At 36.6% G+C, this 15,240-nt stretch overlaps 2 pseudogenes across 2 annotated transcripts; both read left to right on the forward strand.

Annotated features, from left to right (window-relative positions):
- The first annotated feature begins 1,496 nt into the window (after positions 1-1,496).
- Positions 1,497-4,092, forward strand: LOC147525553 (uncharacterized; annotated as a pseudogene). Its single transcript, XR_015198256.1, has 2 exons — positions 1,497-2,692; positions 3,779-4,092. The product of XR_015198256.1 is annotated as an uncharacterized LOC147525553 (transcript).
- Positions 4,093-4,330: 238 nt separating this feature from the next.
- Positions 4,331-8,097, forward strand: LOC147525554 (alcohol dehydrogenase class-3-like; annotated as a pseudogene). Its single transcript, XR_015221970.1, has 6 exons — positions 4,331-5,073; positions 5,167-5,303; positions 6,196-6,242; positions 6,328-6,660; positions 7,281-7,363; positions 7,462-8,097. The product of XR_015221970.1 is annotated as an alcohol dehydrogenase class-3-like (transcript).
- The last annotated feature ends 7,143 nt before the right edge of the window (positions 8,098-15,240 follow it).

The raw sequence follows: 15,240 nt of genomic DNA on the forward strand, positions 1-15,240 counted from the left end.
TAACAGCAGGGCAAGCGTAAGTCCCATCGACTAATCCTTCTGCACCCTTACTAGTTAGATAATGGACAACAGATCTAGACCATGTCTTAAAGTTGATCCCATTCAGCCTCTCTGAGGTTATAGACTGAAGTGTGGTAGTAGCTTGATGACCTTGTACTGAAACATAACTCTCCCCCAATGTATCCATTTCAAATAAATTATCAGAGTCAAAGTGTAAAGGTGGTACCTTTAAAGAAATTAGCTACTTGATCTCATAAAGGCATAACCTTTATGTAGTTCCAAACATTGATCATTGTAGAAAGAAAGAACCCCCAAAGGGGGAAGATGTTGATGGTTTGATTCTTTGGCGGTGGTAAGAGATGGTGGTAGAAGCAAGTTGTTTTTTTTTTTTTTTTTTTTTTTTTTTTTTTTTTTTTTTTTCTGCTCCGATACCAAGTAGAATAGTGAGAATCTTGGGGAAATCTCTAATGAGATAATTCCCTTTTATATAAATCTAAATACCTGAATTACATAATTGCCCTTAGAGGTTATTACAATATTACTAAATACATAAACTCCCTATAGTTCTCACCTAGAGAAGTACCCTTTTTTCTCGTTGAAACCAACATAGGAACAAAGACCTAGAGGGCTACTTGTGAGAACCCCAAACAAACAACTCTAACCAGGCATAAAGAAGTCACACCACCACCAAGAAAGTCAAACTAACTAAGCAAACCAAGAATACGAAAAATATCAACACCTTCTTCTAAAAGACCAGACAATGGCACAATCCAAATCATGGAACCTATTAAAGTCGTAAATGTCCCAACCAGCTAACAAAGAACATTATCAGCAATTCATGGAAGACATAAACTCCCCATAATACTGTTCTTAGCCCTAAAATGGTGGTGCAGAAATCTAGTTTTGGAGTCACAATAACCACTGCAAAAACTGTTAAAAGGCTTGGAATCTTCACTTCAGAAGGCTTGGAAATGGACCAACTACCTCTGGGTGACCAGCATGAAATTCCCACATTGGTGATCACCTTTTTCGTTCGACTGAAGGAAGTCATTTCTTGCCAAAAATCTAAGTATCCGCAAATGGATATTGCACCCCCACTAAATAGAGATCCCCTCCACCCAACAAAAATCCAACCACTAGGTCACTTGTCTTGCTCCCCACTCTTTTTCTTGTCCATCTAGTTTCAGATAATTGTTACGTCCCAGAGGTAAAAATATCTATGTCGAACTAGACTCAGTGTGGTAGGTGAGTGTACGAAATGAATTAAAAATGTGTTAATGACTATTCCTATCATCATATACTTATGAAATTTATGGATAACATATTCCAAATTCGAAATAAAGTGTGTTTGCCTTTCTACTGATAAATAATTGCCTCGCCACTGAAAACTGGTAAATGGCCTTTGCATTTTAATATACTACAGAAGTCAAATCAAATAAGTAAATCAAGTAGACCGAAAACGAAAACAAAATGTTAACACTCAATGGAGCAAAAAAATACATGTGCCTCAGTAAATTTGAACGCAGTCCAGCAAGATCATGCTCCATATATTCAAAAACCAAGATCAAGTTCAGCAAGATCGAGTTCTTCCAACTATCCAATGGTTCTACCATCTAAAGAAGAACAGGAAGAAGAAATTTCTGCATTACTTTACCATCTAAAGAAGAGAAAATTCCCACTATAACTTTCTTATTCTCTAGATGCGCTTCTCGTATGATTTTCTGAAGTGGGACGTGGGAGTATATCTAATTTCTTTTTTTTTTCCGCTAATAATCCGGAGTGAACAACCGGCTGTAAGTTGTTAAATGAGTGGCCCAAAATGTGGGTAGAAATATAGCTCGCGCACTGAAGAAGCCCTCATATATTTTGGAGACGTTGTTTAGAAACTAATCAAAGATGGCACGAAACGAAGAGAAAGCACAATCTATGTTAAATAGATACATAACAGCAAAGAACGAAGAGAATAAGAAACCTAAAGAACGCCGCCCTTTTCTCGCTTCCGAATACCGTGATCTTTATGATGCTGATAAATGGAGGCAGCAGATAATGAGTGAAATTGGACATTCAAAACGAGGGGTTGGGTGAGCATCGACTTTGCGACCTTAATGACGAGATTAATAAGCTTATTAGAGAGAAAGGGCATTGGGAGCGTCGGATTATTGACTTGGGTGGTCAGAATTATACTAGGCATCTGTGAAGATGACTGATTTGGATGGGAATATTGTTGATGTTCCCAATCCTAGTGGTAGAGGTCCTGGGTATGATATTTTCAAAAGGATTGACGCAAGTTATTATGGGTATCATGATGACGAGGATGGGATTATTGAGAAACTTGAAGGACCTGCTGCGGCTGTGAAGGAATGGCAGATGATGGAAAATATCAAGCTAGAGGCTAAGAGAGCGGTTAAGAGTGGGGAAGTTGCTAATGCTGCCAATATATTGTTTGAAGAAGAGGAAGATGTTGTGGAGGAGGAGAGGAAGGCGAAAGAGGAAGAGAACCAAAAAGAGCAAGAGTTTGGTGTACATGTACCACTTCCTGATGAAAGGGAGATTGAGAAGATGGTTTTGGCGAAGAAGAAGTAGGAGCTGGAGTTGTTGAGCAAATACACTAGTGACACTCTCATGGTAGAGCAGAGTGAGGCGAAGGCCATGCTTAATATTCAGCGATAGTTATTCAGTTGATCCATTTCAGGTACTTGCCTGCACTTTAAAGAATATCTTTTTAATAATTTGTTTAGTTGTTTCAGTCATTGTATTGTCTTCATCGCTCAATAATGATCCCGTTGAACAAATTTTGCATTTCGAGAATTAAGAACTATCTTTATCTATCTGTTACATATTTTAATTGCTCTCATTTGTTGCATATGACTTATACTAAGTCCAAACAGAGAAGCTTATACTGTTTCTACTTCTATAGTTTTATAGAAATGAGTTGCTAAGACTACCATGAGGGGGGTATCTGTTTCTTTGTAAAAGTTAAGTGTGCATGAACCTTTTGTAAAAAGTTTGAAGATTTCCTTGCAAACTTCTGGAACAAAACTAAATTAAGGTAGTCTGGAGTTCGGATTGAACATATCTTCTCTTTTTGACCTTTTTCCAGAAAACTATATGTTTTTGAGTTCATAATCTTTTCGACACTCACCATATGTTTGTATCTTGTTAAAAACGATGTGGTTCATCTTCACATTGTCCGGGCTTATAAATATATATCAAAATATCAAACCGACAACAGTTAAAGTGTTCTCGCTCTGTATTTATCTAATGATTGAACTGTTTTGGAAAGCATCAGATCGATAATTGTATCATTTGGTCAAGTCCCTTCGCTCACCTTGGTTTATAATTTTGTGTTTTTAAAAAGGGGTTGCATAAAGTACACAGATTTTAGGATTTTGCTACAAAGAACCATATCCCGCTCTTTACTAGTTGTCCTTCTTTGAAACTTCTGAACTTTAATTTAATCTTAAACTGGTAACAATTCCTTTATGAAATAGATCCAACCTTGTGTTGAGATTGCTTGTCGGTCTTGGGCCTCCCACCCTGTTTTTGTGGGCGGTTTATATGCAAGCCTTTAGTTGTTTAAGAATCCCAACATCTTCTCTATTATATTGCCTTCTAACATATTAATTTTGAGGTAACGGGCAGTGTAGGGGTATGGGTTGCCTCATAACAATTCCAAGATATGAACTGTAGACCTAATGCATTATGGAATAGAAATCTTTCTCGTCTCTTTAAGCATTGCGGACATAAACATGAATATTTATCTCTTATCTTGCAACAGACGTGAATTAAAAAGTCAAAGGTCAATACAGAAGAGGGAGAGCAATCCTGCTAATTTGAATAGAAGCTGATGTGCTGTTGTTCACATATAATGCCAAACTGATGAAGCCATGGAGCTGAAGTTCTGTTAAGTCCATTGGATCGTTTATCTTTTTGCTTTGTTTAACTTTTTGTGTAATTTCTTCACTGATGAATCGAGGAAAAACATATAACTAACGTGTTTTAGTTGTCATATCTCTTGGAGTTCAATGTTATTTTGGATATAACATGATTGTACTTATGAATATTAGTAACATTGCTTCTTCTGGCTTCCAATCTTTTCAACATCTTGAGATGCACGTATTAGATGATGAAATTAAGATTGGGAAATGCCATATTGATGTGTATGCATTGTCATATATTTTTTTTTGTGAGCATTGTCATCTATATATTGGTGTTTGTGCCCTAACAAATTTTTGGTGCATTGCAGTTACACTTTTGCTTTATTGGTAGTCAATTACTCGTATTTAGGGGCACATGCATTAGCATTACTTGGTGAGTACCTGACGCTCATAGCTTGGATCTATACATACATAGTGTTTATTGTAGAACCCACCTTGGGCCGAACAACTCAAGTGGGGAATATTCAATCTGTACCGGGTAACCTCAAGATGGCTAGCCCTGTTGATCATGCTGAGCGAGCACTTGGCGGGCTTACGATTATGGACCCTATGTTTTATTGTCTGAATCATCCCAAAATTCAATGTGAAAGTCCAAGTATTCGCTCTTGTGGACAGTCGACTTCTTTCCATTTACTGGGAAACTTTTGGTTTCTTACATATGAAGGAAACCAATTCCAGATATTGTTTTAATCCGTGAGCGTAGCGAACTCTTGAGGTCGCTATTCATCAAAACTTTCACGAAAAACCACTTCACACGTGTCACTCTCCCCTATGTCTGTCCGTACCCCCAAATAGCCCTTACTTTGTGTCTGACCGCCCCCCCCCTCTTTTCTCATTTTCCCCTATCTTCGCCTCCAACCTCTCCCAATCTCTCCTGTATGTTCATGGACTAATCTCTCACTCTCGTCTCTCTAACCCACTCCAAAACACAGACATAGAAAACACAAAGAAGAAGACGGCAAATTTTGTGAAAGTTATGTGGGAAAGATTTAGAGTTGTGGAATGTGACAAACTCAGTCGCTCTTTAGATTGCAGCTAGTAATAAAGCCCAACATATTTCAGCCCCATCCTCATTTCCTCACAATTGATCATTCTCCATTCATGGCTTTCGAAGGTCAAGTCATTACTTGCAAAGGTAAAACATGCACATCTCCTTTTTCATCATAATCTTACTTTGAGTATCTTTATTTTTTTATTTATGGTTTTGATTTCGTGTTTATTTGAAAAGCTGCGGTGGCTTGGGAAGCAAACAAGCCGTTAGTGAAAGAAGATGTACAGGTGGCACCACCACAAGCTGGAGAAGTACGAATCAAGATACTCTTTACTGCTCTTTGTCATACTGATGTTTATACCTGGAGTGGCAAGGTATAAATTTTTTTCCTTGTTCCTCAAACTTGTAAAAGTAGGACTATTTTATTTGATGGGCTTTTAGAGATTTGGTTATTTGTTTGTTAATGGCATGGTAACATTATCATATTTTAACTTACAAGTTTTAGCATTTAATTAGATGGAATATAGATGCGATAGTAGGGAGATTGATAGAATAGTGAGGAAGTGGATGATTTAGGAGATTTAATTTGTTGTTTGTTGATAACATTCTTTATTTTTTAGAATAGTGAAATACTTTGTAAGAAACTGAAGAAATGATTGTAATGAATAAACGAGTTAAGAGGGATTATTAAGTCATCCGGAGATGATTTTCGATTCACATTGGGGCCCCGTCGAGGGAACAACTCCAGTAAGAAACAACTTGGCTGTAGCAGAGCGAGGGGCTGTGTTGAGTTCCTCTTTGACTACTTTTAGAGTAGTTTAACTATTGAATGCGAACTGGTGTTAATAAGTGGGTGCAATGGGTGAATTGTTCAACATTGTCTATGCTGTCAAGAGGTCATTGCATACATTATCATTCTGTACACTTCTAAATGGGGCAGTTATTGGTTTACGTTGCACATGCCCATGTTATATTAATTGATTTTTTTCTTATAGTATGGCATTGTGGGAGTCCCAACTACTCCCCATTTTTCAAATGCACTCTTATTCCTAAAGGAGAACATAATAGGCAAAACATAAATATAATAGAATACCTAAGAAGCATAGATCTATGTGGAAACTTTCATGATAGGAGGAATTGACAAGCATATACTTCATAGAACAAAATCTGATTCACTCGATACAGTATCACCAGTTTTCAATCATATAGCTCTTAATGTATATATTTTGTACTTTGCATATTGATTTAGTTTCATTTGTTTTGCAGGATCCTGAGGGTCTCTTTCCGTGTATTCTTGGTCACGAGGCTACAGGGCAAGTATTATTTGCTATGTTGACTAATAGTTCATTTCTGCTATTTGAATGCCGAGGATGATTTGTGGTATATTTACTTGCACAGGATTGTTGAGAGTGTTGGTGAAGGACTAACTAAAGTTAAAGCCGGTGACCATGTTATACCTTGTTATCAAGCCGAGTCACGAGGGAATGTAAGTTTTGCAAGTCCGAAAGACAAATCTTTGTGGGAAAGTCCGTGTAGCCACTAGTGCTTTGGTGTTATGATGACCGATCGCAAGAGTCGTTTCTCAAGAAAGGGAACCCTATCTATCATTTCATGGGAACATCGACATTTAGTCAATACACGGTTGTTGTACATGATGTAAGTGTTAGCAAAACTTTCCCCGCAAATCACCGCTAGATAAAGTATGCTTACTTGGATGTGGTGTTCCTACTAGTGAGCCTTACATCAGTTCTAATTTGTTTACTTTGGATATATAGATAGTCTTCTTTTTACCTCCAATATAATTCTTGTATATTGTCGTTTGGCATACATAAAAACTAGTCTGTTGGGACCATACTTCAGTATTATGCATAGCCAAAACAAACAATTACATATGTATATGTTGGTAAACATGTTAATGCTACACGTTATTGGAAAATATGAAATTTTCTATCCGAAGGCGTTAGGGGTAAACTGAAAGTATTTGGGTAGGGCAACTTTTAAGTTATTTCATAGTTTAAAGCTAAAAGAAGAGAAGAAATGATAGATGAATGTCGAAATGCATTTTCTGAATAACTATGCGTGAGCACTTGGAGTGCTAGCCAAGAACTTGGTTATGGTGTTCCCATTGGCGAGACTTTCTACCCTGACACACTTTCTTAAAATGTTGCCAAGTGTGAAACTTCAGTGTTTTCTGAGAATACCGAGTAATAAATTTTATTTTGCTTTATTTTGTTTTATGCCCCTCAGATTCAATGTTAATGTCTCGAACTCGATTGCTCTGTATCACATGTCTTTCTCTTCCTATTCATGGAATCAAAATCAATATTCAAATTTGGCGTTTTTATTTTTAGGTCTTGGGGCTGTATGGAACATAGCAAAGGTTGAAGCAGATTCCATTGTGGTTGTATTTGGTCTTGGCACCGTTGGTCTTGCAGTAAGTCAAAACATTGTTTCATATTACCTTCTAATACTACACAGGCTATAGTTAGTGTTATTTATTCTTTATTTCTTTGTTTGTTTGTAATCCAATAGGTTGCAGAAGGTGCAAAAGCAGCTGGTGCTTCACGTATCATTGGTGTTGACATTGACAGGAAGAAGTATGATATTGGTACATCACTACATCTATGACTCTATTTTATCACATTTAGCACTGCTTGAAATAATATTCATCAGGAGCTTGATCTGAATAAAAAATCCCGACTATGATCAGTGCTGCAATGAATTTGGCCACCCCTAGAATGCTCATATAACAGAATTGAATACATGCTTTTCAATTTTCAGCTACCTCAACCTGAACATATTTCATTCACAAGACCAGAAACTAGGAGGGAATGCTGTGTATTGCCGTATTACCTTCCTTGTTCACAATCCACCAATATCTTACTTCTTGAACTGTTAAATATCTCCTAACCTCGTTCACTCGCTACTTTCAGGGTAATTTTAGACACATTATAGAAAGTGAACTGGAGCTGATAATTGAGTACAATGGCTGAGTTGTTCAACATGGTCTGTTTGGTACGGAGATCATTGCATACTTTTATGTTTTTGGAAGGGATTGACACCCTTCCCTTAACAAAAACTTATGGCTCCTATTTGGAAACAAATAAGTTTCCATAAGATGGTTATGGTGGATGACTCGCCTTAGGTTGAACCTTTTGTTTGTTTGTTTGTTTGTTTGTTTGTTTGTTTGTTTGTTTGTTTGTTTGTTTGTTTTTTTTTTTTTTTTTTTTCAATCCATAAAGTGAATAATTCCAGTAAAAAAAAAAACCTTATATGATTTAAAACGAATAGGATAGGTGGTTGTTACAACAAAAGTAGGTCGAGATTCGAGAAAACCTACGAGTACAACAAAAGTAGGAAAATTGAATATCAGGTGCCTACCTCTATGCTTGAGCTATAATGAATAGGATAGGTGCTTGTTACTTAACGACTCCTGTCTCGAAGCACAACACACCCAATATGATGGAGGAGTAACCGCGAATACATTTGCATAATTTAAAACAAACAACAAGCTTACATTAGCGTGTCTACTAGCATTTATTATATGTAGGGGGCTAATTAGACTATTTTAGTGACACTTATCTTCCTCACCAGGTTACTACTAACTTAGGTGTGCTCTTCATTTCCTTCCTCACCAAATTTATCTAAATATAAATTTTTTAACCCCTTCATCCTCCATATCCATTTCCACCTCTAACACTGCATCTAGTAATGTTGACATTTTTTGTTTTCTTCTAATTATCTTTGGTGCATTTTTACATCCTCACTGGAAAGACCTTCCTTGCATCTCTTTCTAAGCTCTTTATCATGACGTGTGTTTGACATACTGAAAGATTTTGACCTTTTCGTGGCCTATAACCATATACCAAGAGGTGCCTTAGATTCACGACATATTATAGTAGTATAGCACCCATCGCCCACAAGGAAACCTGCCTTTAGATTATTCCATTTCGTCACTACCCATTGACCTTGTTGATTTTTGGTGTTGGGAAATGTGGTTGATGGCTCCAATGCCCCCATCGATAGCCTTTTGCAAAAAATTTCATTCCTTACAAATATTTTATTTGGGAACACTTTGTAAGGATAGTGAATATAGCAAAGCATCAAGACGGCCGTTGAGAGAAAAAGGAAGACACACCTTAAGACAGGAACCAATGAAGAGACTTTTGTGACTGATGAAAAGTTTGTCTCATATATACTTTGGGCCTCTTAGATTTACCTTATTCTTATTAAATGCATCATCATCCATTCCTCTATTTTCTTCACTTTGAACTTGTTCTACATTTTCTTCTTGAATGGGGTCATGATACATTACATTTTCTTCGTCATCTTCATGTTCTAAAATGGGGTTGGGCTCTTCCATTAGTGTTTAGTGTTATTGTTAGGGTTTAAGGGTTTATGGTTTTTGATGGTGGAAGAGAAGAGAATAGAAGAGAAGGGCTGAAAAGGTTGCAACAAGTCAAATTCACTTTGGTTTGGGAGGTGCCCAACACAAAATAACTTTTGGGACCAATGGCACATTTGTAATAAGTGTTTTAGTTTTTGGGGTCTGCCCAACATAATATGGGTCCGGCAGTAACAAACACCTTTTTTTATTTTTGGTAAAGTTGCTATTTGCTTCCTGAACATCATGCTGTATTTTTTAATGTTAAGCAAGTACTTATAATGTACAAAAGAACATCTGCTATTTCGTGCAGTTATCTATAACTCATGTGGTAATTGATATTTTATGTGGATGATGTTGCTTCTATGACCATTTTTCGTGTGCGCACATGTGGTAAAACTTGTTAATAGTTCATGTCATCCTATTTGTGGACCAATGGATGTGAAGAATAGGATGTAATTGTTAACTATTTAGCATTCTAGGTATTGGTCGGGGTTTTCTAGTTAGGGTGAACTAGTGTTATCCCCCATTAGATGAGTCAATTAGGATTTCCCTCCCACTAGATGGGAAATTAGGGTCTCCCCCCTAAACACACGGTCAACTTGGTTTGACTGTTAACTTTCAAGTCAAACAACTGAAAATGACAGAAATGCCCCCACTTAATTAAAATTGAATATTTTCTTTTTGAAAATAATAAGGGTATTTGTGTAATTTTCAATTGTTTGACTTGAAAGTTAATAGTCAAACCAAGTTGACCGTGTGTTTAGGGGGGAGACCCTAATTTCCCATCTAAGAGGGGAGAAATCCTAATTGGCTCATCTAGTGGGGGGTAATACTAGTTAACCCTTCTAGTTATTAGTGTTATGTGATTCTTCAGTGGAACACAATTAGCATTTATTACTTCGTATTTTTGAGGTCATTTTTGTTAGAACTCAAGACCAAGTGTTGTTGCTTTGTTTGGCCCCCTCCCTACTAAATCAATTGTTAATTTTTTCGTGGTAAAGAATCAATTGTTAATGTGCTCAAGTGAAGGGGTGCATATAGTTTTGAAAAGATTGACATGACGAATTTCAAAGAAGACTCTTATTTAGTTTCCCTTGATGTGGCGAACCTGTTTGACTAGTCAATTAATAAGTTGTATTATCTATGAATTTGTAATTGTTGATGTTACTATGTTACCTTTAAAGCATGTCTGCGGAGGTCTAAATGTGGAAAAAGTTAAAATGGTAGTTCTACTGTCAGGAATCTGGCTTTTTTTTTGGTAGATTCAGGAATCCGGCTTGTACAGCACTTTGCCATTTTCTCCTTTACGAAATGCACCAGCAACTCCATAAGATATAGACATGTTGAAGGAAGCATCAAAAATACTGCAGCGGGCATGACGACATCCTTGACAACATCAAGTTACCGATCTAGGTAGGTATGCTTCGGGGCTTCCCTATTTAGGGGCTTTCCATACAAACTAGAGCATTCTTCATTCTTATTTCTATGAGACCATATATAAAGTGAAATCAGGCAAGGCATATTTTAAAAAAACTTAATTCGTGTTTTAAACGGAACGTTTCGGAAAAAAAACATAAAAAAATGTATAACATAAAAAACGGGTTTAAAACGGTAAAACGGATTTAAAACGTCTAAATATAATAAGTAAAAGAAACAGTAAAAACCGATAATAAATAATACGATAGATAAAGAGTTTGATTTTTTTATAAGAGTAGAAAAAAGAATAGGCACATAAAATAGAAATAATAATAATACAAATGAAAGAAAATTCAAATACATGAAAGTATCAAATTATCAATTACTTATCCAAATACTAGAAGTTTTAGATTCAGTACCAAAACACGACCCCTAAATAAGATATTACTAATTACTAACCATAATTGTATAATCAAGTACTACAAATAAGTGAATAACTTTAAAATTTCCAAGTATTAATAGTCCAAAACAGAATAGAACTGTCTCAATAAGTCAATCTATCGCCCAATCTTCAAAAAGGTAAACTCTAAAACCCATTTTTATTCTTTAATAAAGTTTTAAACGGGAGATTTTCAAAATCTCGGGTTTTAAACGTGTTTTTAAGTTTAAAACGCGATATTTTGAAAAATCCGGGTTTTAAACTGGAACAAGATGCCTTGTCAATTAAACGCGTTTTAAACGCATTTTTTTCCGAATTTGGTGACAATGGTCGGGACAAAATCGTTGCACACAGCATCTACGTGTTATGCAAGTAATCTGTCTTAGAAGGTTTCCAATTGGTGTTCAATAAAAATTAGAATGTGCATCTTACGGAAACGAATGGGAAGTGACAATTGGACAAAGAAAATTAAATGTGGTGATAAAATTGATAGAACAATTAATAAAAAAATACTTACTAATACAAAGCGAATAACCAATAGAAGTGGAGATGAGAGAGAAACAAATATAGTACAATCACTCACAAACAAATTTCGAAGAATTCACAAATATCTCTCATAGATGAAGCTTACAAATCTCACAAGCTAAACTAGTGTAGAACTTCTAGCTTACAAACTTGAGCATATTCTAAACTACACAAAGGGATCAGTATTTATAGAGATCGAAGTCATGAGCGTGGGCATCAAATTGGTATCCCATATGCAATAGGAAACCAAGACATATTTGGTAACCAAGGTTACCAAAACAAATGTGTGGTGCTGGAAATCCATGGTCGGTGCTCTTGCTATTCTAAGCACCCATCCCGCGTGACCTGTTCTCAACAATTCTCCACCTCAGTGAAGATTTCTACTAATCTTAGCCGATCAACCGAATAACAAATCTCCTCTTCAATGCACAAATGTCTAGAGGAACAAACAAATAACAAATGTCCCGAAGGACCAAACATGATTGTACCACATAGTGGCTGCCTACGTACGTACCCTTGTAAAAGGATCAAGTCGATCGTAGTTCACTACTAATGCCCCTAAGAGCCAAATAATCACAAATGAAGGATATGAATCAAGTCCAAGCAATGTTGAAACTTGATTCCATAAACCACTTTGGTTAACATATCAACATGGTTTTCCTTGGTGTCTATCTTAGTGAGTAAGATATCACCCTCTTCTAAAATTTCTATGACAAAGTGAAAATGCACATCAATGTGCTTTGTACGGGCATGATGAATCTGGTTCTTGGCCAAATATATAGCACTCATGCTATCACAGTGAATCTCTAGCTGATCCTGCACAATACCCCAAGTCACCCAATAAACCCTGCAACCAAATAGCCTCAGTCACCATCATATATTATGCCTTTGTCCTAGACAATGCAACCATGGACTGTAAAGTAGACCTCCAACTAACCGAAGCACTAGCTAAAGTAAATACATACCCAGTAGTGGACTAGCGCTTATCCAAATCATCGGCATAGTCAGCGTCCACATAACCCACACATAGCTGACCAATACAATACCAACATCTACAATACTAAGAATGTACTATAGAATCTATTTCACAGCTAGCCAATGTTTCTTTCCAGAGTTATGCATATATCTACAAACAACACTAACAACCTGTGAAATGTTGGGCCTAGTACACACCATCACATACATCAAACTACCAACAACACTTGCATATGGAAAATGAGTCATGTACTCACGCTCCTCATTGGAACTCAGAGACATAGTAGCATAAAGATTACAATGAGGGGCAAGAGGTGTACTCATAGAATAAGTGTTCCCATTAATACCAAACTTTTGTAGTACCTTCTTCAAATATGTCTTTTGAGACAAAGAAACTCTCCCTTTTGCTCTATCTCTCTAAATATCCATGCCAAGAATCTTCTTAGTTTCACCCAAGTCCTTCATCTCAAATTCTGAGGACAAAGTTATTTCAGCTTATCAATCTCAGGCCTGCTTCTTGAGGCTATAAGCATATTATCAACATACAAGAGCAAGTAGATGAAAGAACCATCATGTAATAGACACAATGATCGTAGTGACTTCTTGTGTACTTGAGCTCTATCATAAACCAATCAAACTGCTTGTACCACTGCCTGGGAGACTGTTTTAAACCATATAACAATTTTTTCAGTTTGCACACCAAATCCCTTTTGCCTACAACTTTAAACCCACTTGACAGAGTCAAATAGATCTCCTCTTCTAAATCACCATGTAAAAAAGCAGTTTTTACATCGAGCTGGGCTAGCTCCAAATCATACTGAGCTACCAAGGCTAAAAGGATGCGTATGGAGGAGTGCTTCACAACTGAAGAAAACACCTCATTATAGTCAATCCCCTTCCTCTGAGCGTAGTCTTTAGCTACCCATCTTGCCTTGTAACGCAACTCATCATTTAGAGATCATTCTTTCAATACAAACACCCATTTCCTGCCAATCGCCTTCTTACACTTAGGTAACTTTACAAGCACCTAGATATAATTCGTATGAAGAGATGCAATCTCTTCATCCATAGCTGTCTTCTACCTTTCTGACTTGGAGCACTGGATTGCTCCATAATATAAGGAAGGAACATCTTCATCAAGACATTCAATAACAGGAAATGCATATATAGATAACATAATCGTTTAGCCAATATAATGGGGGAACATTCCTCTTAGATTTACCAGTTGCAATAGGCTCATGAACAGGAGCCAAATGGCTAACATTAATCTGATCCTCTAATTAATAGAGCCACATTCTTTGTATCATCATCTGTATTCACTACTTTTGTGTCTTCAACTAGAACATCAACTGACTGACTACCCATGGTTACCAATCTAGTAGATACATAACCATCTGGATTAGGTGAAGATGCATCAGTCTCCACCTGCTGCAATACTGATGTTTGCACTTTTCAGTCTCTTAGTAATTTGGATTACTTTACCTTACGTGCTAAACTCAATGATTCTTTACTCACTGTTTTTCAGTTTTTCTAGTTTGAGTAGGGATTTCGTTCCAACTCCTAAGACAAGAATCTATGCTATCACAACTGAAATTTATCCTTTAGGGGGAACTAAGTGAAAATGATTTATTAGATAGATGGTATCAATAGATTTCTATTTCCTAAAAATGAAATACTACATAATTTATCTAGAGATTACAAGTTGGTTTCTTAAATGAGATAGAGAGAGAAAGATAGGGAAAGGGTTAACTCCACTCATGCAAGAATTAGTACATCTACTTAGGAATTCAAATCACTACATCTCTAATCCATTTTTGGTTCGTAGGAAACCCCAAACGGACTCGAGTCTTGATCCTTAGCACCATATACTTATCTCTAAGCATATCATGCTAGCATGTCGACTTAAAATGATATCATTCTAACACCTAGTTTCATTTTCCACCGGCCAGACAAGCATAGAATCCAAATTCTCCAGGTCTCGCGTGCGTGACTAGTCTAGGCGTGAAATGGGTCGCATGCGCGAGTTAATCCAAAGCTCCAGGCTCTACTTTTGGTCGGACTCCGTCATTTTGGGACAGGATGTCAAAGAAAACCATAACTTCTATGTAGTAAGTCTAGATTCCTAAAACGTACATTGATCCTCACATGAGCATCCTTAACCCTCCCTTTTGAGGGGAAGGGGGGGGGGGTGGGTTTAGCTCATGATCATTGGAGTTGTATACAAGATATCATGTATGTGTGCTGAATTTAAAAAGAAGAAGAAGAAGAAGAATGTAAGAGATAAACTTTTTAAGCTAGAAGGGAAGAACTTTTATTTAGAACACTATATTACCTTCCATTAATACTATTATACTAATTAAGAACTCACTTAGCAAAAAAGGAAAATTACATAAAAACAAAATAATGGAATGAATGCTTTCCTTTTTCATTTACTACATATGAAAGCATTTCTTTTCTCAATCCCACGTGAAACCGCCTCCTATATTAACTTCCATCTTATTTAAAAACCAAAGCAAATTGACATCTTGCATTTTTTTTCACTATTAGCACCTAAATCCATTTAACTCCA

The sequence above is a fragment of the Coptis chinensis genome, chromosome 1 (genome assembly GCF_015680905.1).
Source record: "Coptis chinensis isolate HL-2020 chromosome 1, ASM1568090v1, whole genome shotgun sequence".
Lineage (NCBI taxonomy): Eukaryota > Viridiplantae > Streptophyta > Magnoliopsida > Ranunculales > Ranunculaceae > Coptis > Coptis chinensis.